Source organism: Rhincodon typus, chromosome 27 (genome assembly GCF_021869965.1).
Source record: "Rhincodon typus isolate 14 chromosome 27, sRhiTyp1.1, whole genome shotgun sequence".
In the NCBI taxonomy this organism is placed as follows: Eukaryota; Metazoa; Chordata; class Chondrichthyes; order Orectolobiformes; family Rhincodontidae; genus Rhincodon; species Rhincodon typus.
Window position 1 is genome coordinate 10,849,303 of NC_063358.1, and position 8,259 is coordinate 10,857,561.

Genomic DNA, 8,259 nt, shown 5'->3' on the forward strand with positions numbered 1-8,259 from the left:
AAACGCAAGGAAATACACGCTTCATGAAACCTGTTTTGATCAGGTGAGGAAGATTCCTGGCTCCCTTCCTTTCTAACCTCCTCTTAGACAGTCATAGCAAATTTCTTTTTACTTTTTCCTTTCTAGAATATAGCTACCACACTTCAATAAACTTAATTAATCAGATCAAAAATGAAGAAGAGTGAGTTCTGAGGTTTCCTTATAAAAGAAGGTGATGTTTAATTACCTGAAGAAATAGTAAAAGATGATAAACACGCACGCATGCACACACACGTGTGTACGCATACACACATACATGCACATGCACACACACACATACACATGCACACACAGACCCACAGACAGACAGACACACACACACACACAAACACACACAGGTAGCGAGCTGACAAAGGTGGTGGGAAGAGAGGAATACCCAGTACAGACAGGAAGGTAAGGGCAGTTGAAGTTTGCTGTTTTTAAGGATCTTTGAGTTGACAGTGAAACCTGTACCCAACTGCTTAGCTGTTATTTCCCATTTCCTAAGAAGTGGCAAAGTTCACAGATATCCGTGATTTCACAGCCAATGGCGGATTTTCCAAGTTTTCTTTTCAGAGGTGCCTGTTTATTGATATTGAGATTAAGATAGAGAGAGAGGAAGAGAGGAGCTTTCTCTATCCTTGCTGTATTTAGTCCACCTCCTTTTCTGTCTCTTTTATTGCTCAAAGCAAGCTACTAAAATACTTCAAGTCCAGCTCCATTGTCTTATCCAAACTGTATACATCGCAGGTAAACTTCCTTCTTTCAATTTGTGAAATTATTATGTAAGCATGAGTAAAACAAAATACGCAAATTACTTGACACCTCAAAGAGTTTCAGGTCTTCTTGATTAAAATGTTAACTTTGAGTCAGCTGTTTTTTATATGTTCCATGGGGGTTGGCTGAAATTGTCAGGTGATCACAGCAACCATTTTAGGTCACCAGTGTGCTTCCTTTGTAAAACAAAATTATTCAATCTGTGAAACTCATCGGTACTAAATTCCGGTGATGAAAATTGAATATTAATAAGCCATTTTCACTACAATTGTAACAATCTTGCCCTAATAATTTAATCATTTGAAGCTAAATGTCTTGCTGTTCAGTTTGCATTCAACAGCCTCCAATGCCACTCCATCCTGATTGAGATATATTGCCTAAGACTGAACACTGTACTCTAGGATCTGATTCAGTTAAATGGAAGTACTTTCTCCACTTTGTGTTAAAGACCAGTTTGGACAGAGCCCTACATTTCATAAGCCTTTTGACGGCTGCTTTTTTGTGATTTGTACCCTGGATACTCAAATCCTTTTGTCATCCACAGTTACTTGTCTTGAGTTTTGGAAAATATTCTGACTTATCTTCCTTGGACCTGACATTTCCCCAACTTGAGCTGATATAAAATTGCCCACTCACGTGAGCCATCTGTGTCCTTTTGTAACTTTCTGCTCCCAACTACACAAGTAACTGCACACCTTAAATTGTTGTATGAGCCAATAACTTGGAGGATGCAGCTCTTCCATTCTATCGTCCAAGTTGCTAATATCAAAAATAAAGGCCTGAATTTTGGGAATCAAACATTAATGTGGCTTTGTATGGAGATGTCAGGAAACAATTTGATTACAAGTGTCATGCTGTCATGACAACAGACAGGAGTGAGCTACAACCTTCAACACAGTTGTCACTGTTCCAGAGAGACTTGAAAGACAACTTTAACTTTTCCAATTCTGGAACATAACTTACCTGCCAGATAGACCCCACGACAGCGTAACGAGCACTGTAATTAACCACATTCTGAGTTGAGCCCATTGTTTTAGGCTCTGCACAGGCATTAATCAATAACATCAGCCATGATGAAGCCATGGATTTTATGGGAAAAAACAAAACATGGTTCTATAATAAACATCATTAAAAGTGTGCACAATTTGAAACGCCACCTTTCAATAGTATCCTCTCACCAAATTTTCAACACAGGCTCATTCCTAATTTTAAAGGGTTAATGTCAGAATGCACAAGACAAGAAAAGTCCTTCCAATTAATTACTAATGTCCTCCTACCAACAAAAGGAAATTGCATCTTCATAGTCCCTTCGTCAGCAATGTTTTTAAATCTAATTTGACACTGAGCAAGTAAGAAGATACCAGGGGAGCAAAAGCTTGGTCAAAGAGGTAGGTTCTAAGAAATGCCTTCAAAAGAAGAGCGGTTTAGGGAGGGAATTTCAAGTCCACAGGCAGCTTAAGGCACCAGGTGCTGTCAGTCTCTGGCAGTTTCAAAGTTCATTATGGATGCAAGCAGTCTGTTCCAGGGCCCTGCAAATTCCAATGCTAGTAAAGAGACAGCAGGATCCCCAAACATTAAAAATGTAACAGCTGGCAAGCACAGCTCTGCCCATATGTTTCAATAGATCAACAGCAGCGCAGGAAGATGGTATAACTTGGTTCTGGCAGTTCACAACACACTTCTCGAGCCTGCTGATCTTGTTAATTACACTACTTCTTCATGTTGTTGGATACATCCTGAATGATTACTTCACTTTCTATTTCACAAATCATTATTACCAACTTAATTCCAGTTGGAAACTGTGTTGGAAGGACAAGCAGCACTCCTCTGGGCTGGATCAAAATATTCTGGGCTATTGCCAGTTCAGGCTCCAAGTCCCAGACACAGGTATCTGTCTACCTTGTCATACACAACTCCACCTTACCAATGGGCAAACAATCTCACTGTCACTCTCCAGGAATGGCCAGAATCAGTGGCTCATTTAAATAAATCTCAAAATACTTTCGATCTCTTGGCTGCTGGAACGTTTGAAGTGTCATTGTGCCCAACCAGAAGTTACAATCAAATGTTCTGAACAGTGGAGGGAAGGGAGGTGCAGTGCCTGGACTGTAGACAAGGGGTACACGTGATTATAGTCAACTAAATGCTCACTTCAGGCTGTGGCATCTCAGCTTCTCACTGATGGCCTGAGCACACTGTGACAGGATAACAGAGCTTTGCAGCGACAACCCTCGGCGTACCAGTCCCCAGATCTTGCCCCATTCCCCATATCTGCTGGATATCTCAAAGATATCAAAGTTGCAGCCACAGAGCGAGGGAATGCCAGAGGAGATTCATTCTCACCCTCTCTCCTCTTCCCACAAGCCCTTCCTTCACCACCCACCCCAGCATGCAGACCCCTCCCAGCCACAACCCTTTCCTCAGCACAACTCCATCCCCAGCACAATGCCTTTCTCACTATAGCCCGCTCCCCACCACAATCTCCGCCCCACAGACCTCTCCTCACCACAGCCCTGCCTCCCAACCACAACCCTATCCTCAGCGCAACTCCATCCCCATCACAACCCTCTGACCCACCTCAAACCTTTCCCCACAGCTCCATCCTGAACACAATCCTATCCCCTCCACAAAGCTCTCCCCACTACAATCCCTTCCCCTCCAAAATCACCTCCCCACAGCCCGCTCCCCAACACAATCTCTTCCTGAACACCCTCCCTCCCCACCAGAACCACATCCCAGCACAGTCCCTCCCACCATGATAACTCTCTTGCTATTATCTGATACAGAGACTGATTTCATCATATGAGAAGGAGAAGATTAACTAGTCAGCAAGGATCTGGGGAAGCTTTCATTGTTCATTCTGCAAATAATGACTTTGTACCTGAAAAATACAGCTGACCAGCCTGCTGTGACTTAATGACCAGCTCAATCCTGACACTGTGACTTCCTAATGGGAACAGTAACTGTGAATGCCTACTCAGCTTCACACTCAGCTTCAGAGCTCAGACTCAGGAGCCAGCGCTCAGGGCTGTGTGAGGCACAGTTTCATACAATTTTCGGAGGAGCAAGCTTTTTCTGATATCCTTAGAGTAACCTTGAAGTCACTGAACAAGAAAACACAATGGGATGGAAAGTACTCACCAAGAGACACTGAATGTGTAATTGTGATTAATGGTGTTTGACTGCGACACTTCCTTTGTTTATATTGCTTGCTGTGTAATAAATTAAAACTGAGAGTAAGGAACTCTATTCTTTTCCCTCACCTTTCTGAAGTTCCTGGATGATGTACCAAAGGAATTGAAGAAATTGTTCAAGGTGGTCCAGCTTTTAACAAGTATGCTCTTTTTAATTTTATTTTAATTTCATGGCATGTCATCAGCAAAGCCTGCATTTGTTGCCCATCTCTAATTGCCCTGTGGGTGAGTTGCGAAACCACTTTCGGAGCAGTTAGGAGTCAATCACATTGCTGTGGGTTTAGAGTTATATGTGGGCCAGACCAAATAATAATGGTACATTTTGTTCCCTAAATGGGTTTCACAACAATCGGTGACTTTTAACTCATTAACTTATTCAATCATGGGATGAGGTTGTCACTGGCTGGGACAGCATCCATTGCCAATTCTTAGTTGCCCTTGAGAAGGTGGTGGTGAGCTGCCTTCTTGAACCGCTGTTGTCCGTGTGCTGTAGGTAGACCCGCAATGCCCCATAGGGAGGGAAATTCCAGGATTATGACCCAGTCACACTGTGGAACAGCGAAGTATTTCCAAGTCGGGATGGTGAGTGGCTTGGTCTCTCGTCTCATGGTCACCATTATTGACCGATTTTGAATTCCAGAGCTTTTGGTTGTATTTACAATGTCACCACCAAACTCTGGAGTATTAGACTGGGCCTCAGGATTACTAGTCCAGTGACATTACCACCATGACATTCCCCCTCCTTTCCTTTTCCTTCTGGGGAGATTACCTCCATTTATTGGGATGGATCTCAAGTTCCAGTTTGAGTTGACTTCAATGGCCAGTAAACTCAGGAAAGATGCAAAATTGTCCATGGAAAAATAAATGATGGTGACTCCCACAATCCATAAGTAAATAAAAAAAACGAGCTATTCAGGCAAATAGAAACATGCAAAATAGGAGAAGGCCACTTGACCTTTTGGGCCTACTCCACCATTCAATATGATCATGGCTGATCATTCAATTCAGTACATCCCACTTTCTTACCTCACTCTTTGAATCCCTTTAGGCCTAAAAACTAAATCTAACTCCTTCATGAAAGCATTCAGTATTTTGCCTTCAACCACTTTGTGTGGAGGAGAAGAAGGTTTCAAGACCATCTTAGAGGAAGACAGAAAATCATCCGGGTTTACAGAGGGAACTCCAGAAGTTAACACTAAAGTTACTGAAGACATGGCCAGCAACGTTAGAATGATTAAATTCAGGGATGCACAGAAGGCCAGAATAGAGGAATGCAGAGTATCTCAGGGAGCTGGGGAGATTACAGAGAGGAGGAGTGGGTGAGATTTGTAAGCAAGGATGAACATCAGGAACCACAGTAGTATAGGAGACTGTGGAAGTAAATGCACAACCCGTGAGAATATGAGTTAAAGTTTATAATGCACTGGGGTATGGGACTGAGATGTGAGGAGGAGCCTGCAGCATGCTTGAGATGACTGGATTTGTCTAAAATAGTTCGGCATGTGTTTGCCACTTTTGATGACTCATGGTAGCCTGAGAAGGGGAAAAAACAGCCTCAGCTGAAAAGAAACATTTACACAGTATCTTACAGTGCCCCTCTCTTGGAATGACAGTGTATCAGCAACATCCCAAACACAGACATGATCTAATTGTTTACTAGGACATCAGGAGAATTGTGTTCATCTTCAATCAGTGTACATCACAGCATCATGACCTTTGGCTTAATACCTCAATCTCTGACAGTCTGACTGTTCATGACCAGTTTAATGTCTCAATCTCTGACAATCTAACTGTACCTCACCAGTTTAATATCTCTATCTCTGACAATCTAACTGTACCTCACCAGTTTAATATCTCTATCTCTGACAATCTAACTGTACCTCACCAGTTTAATATCTCTATCTCTGACAATCTAACTGTACTTCACCAGTTTAATGTCTCTATCTCTGACAATCAGACGGGAGACAAGAAATAACAAAGAGGTTGGAGAACTAAGTGTCCATTGTATCTGGTTGAATTCTTCTTCATCTGCTAACATTTTTTTAAAAGGTAGAGTGAAAATAAGTGACATTATTTTTCTGTTTTTAGAAATTCTATTTTTCATTCTTCATGTTGAGGTTCTACAGGACATTGGTGAGGCCTCTTCTGGAGCACTGTGTCCAGTTTGGTCTTCCAGTTATAGGAAGGATATTATTAAGCTGGAGAGGGTTCAAAAGAGATTTACCAGGATGTTGCCAGGTATAGAAGATTTGAGTTATAAAGAAAGACTGGATGGGCTGGGACTTCTTTCACTGGAGCATAGGAGGTTGAGAGATCACCTGAAAGAAGTTTGTAAAATAATGAAAGGTATAGATAGAGTTGATGGTAGTTGTCTTTTCCCTAAAATGGGGAATTTCAAGACTAGGAGGGCACATTTTTAAGGTGAGAGGAAAGAGATTTAAAAAAGACATGAGGGCAAATTTTTTACACAGAGGGTGGTTTGTGTGTGGAATGAACTTCCTAATGAAGTGGTGGATATGGGTACAATTACAACGTTCGAAAGACATTTGGATGGATATATGAATATGAAAGGTTTGGAGGGATATAGGCCAGGAGCAGGCAGGTGGGATTAGTTTAGTTTGGGATTATGTTCAACATGGACTGGTTGGACTGAAGGGTCTGTTTCCATGCTGTACGACTCTATGACTATGACTCTATGTATGGTAGAAGACTCAATGGTACATATTGTTATGATGCTGGTTTTCACAAATATCTCCTGTGGCTCCATGATTTCAGCAGAAAAATCACTGACTTTAATGATGTTTTCAAATTGTATAAAGGGTTTATGGTGAATCATAACCTGAAGAGAGTCCATCCTTATTGCTGGATCTCCCTAACTTTCCTACTCCTGGTCAAAGTGAGGCCCATTGGAAACCCTAAAGTCCCACAGCTCAGAGAGAACATGAGGATGGCCCACACACACAAATTCATGAACATCTGAGTCTTTGATACCAACAGGATTCAGCATCACTGCTGGTGGATGTGATTAGATCATAGATCATAGAATCCCTACAGTGTGGAAACAGGCCATTCGGCCCAACAAGTCCACACCACCTTTCCGAAGAGCATCCCACCCAGGCCCATTCCCCTAATTTCCCATATCTAATCTACCTAACCTAAGCACCCCTGGACACTATGGGCAATTTAGCGTGGCCAATCCACCCTAGCCTGCACATTTTTGGACTGTGGGAGGAAACCAGAGCACCCGGAGGAAACCCACGCAGACACGGGGAGAATGTGCGAACACCACACAGACAGTCGCCTGAGGATGGAATCAAACCCGGGTCACTGGTGCTGTGAGGCAGCAGTGCTAACCACTGATGGCTTACAATCCAACTGTTCACGCAGCTTCATTCCCAAAGCTTCACTTTGTTCGAAGCCAGTGAGATTAAATACCAAACACATCACTGAAATTGTCAAAATGCATTTGTCCATGAGCCGACACCCCTCTGTTACAGGCAGGCCATCTCTAACCACAGCATTTGTGTCAATAATTCATTTTAGACAAGAAACCAATGGAGAAGTTTAGTTAGTGAATTGCTGCTGGAAAAATGATAACATGTTTTGTCTTTGCTGAAGAAATGGGGAACAATGGATCACTGCATCAGTGGCACTGTGGTAACTAATGGACAGAGAGGAAGCCCATAGATCACATGTTGTGTGAGATGAGAGCTATTTAAGGTGACCTTGAAGTAATGAGTACATTAAAACACAATGAAGTCTGGGAAGGACCTGATGTTTCTGTAACATGAATCAATCCGTTTGAAGGAAAAATGACAATGAAATTTCACAGAATGGTTGCAAGCCACACATTAAGACTGCTAGCAATAGCTTTTGTGTCAACCTTTGACGCATTGCTTTTGTCCTTTTCTTTGTTGGGAAACATAAACTGTGCATCCTTCAGACTTGTGAAATAATGATCACATCTGAGAAAATCAAATATTTTGCCGTTGCACTTGTATCTTAACACTTCCTGAAGACTGTCTTATGAAATGCAACACTTCATCACCTCTTGAAAGTGAAAGAAAGTATTGAATCTACTTTTGGTGGATGAGCTAACTGTGTACAATTGCGAATTGTACATGGCTGAGCACCAAAGGCTTGAGCGATGAAGTGCAGCCAATTTGGAGACTGATCTAAAAACCGAAAGAACTGCGGATGCTGTAAATCAGGAACAAAAGCAGAAGTTGCTGGAAAAGCTCAGCAGGTCTGGCAGCATCTGTGAAGGAAA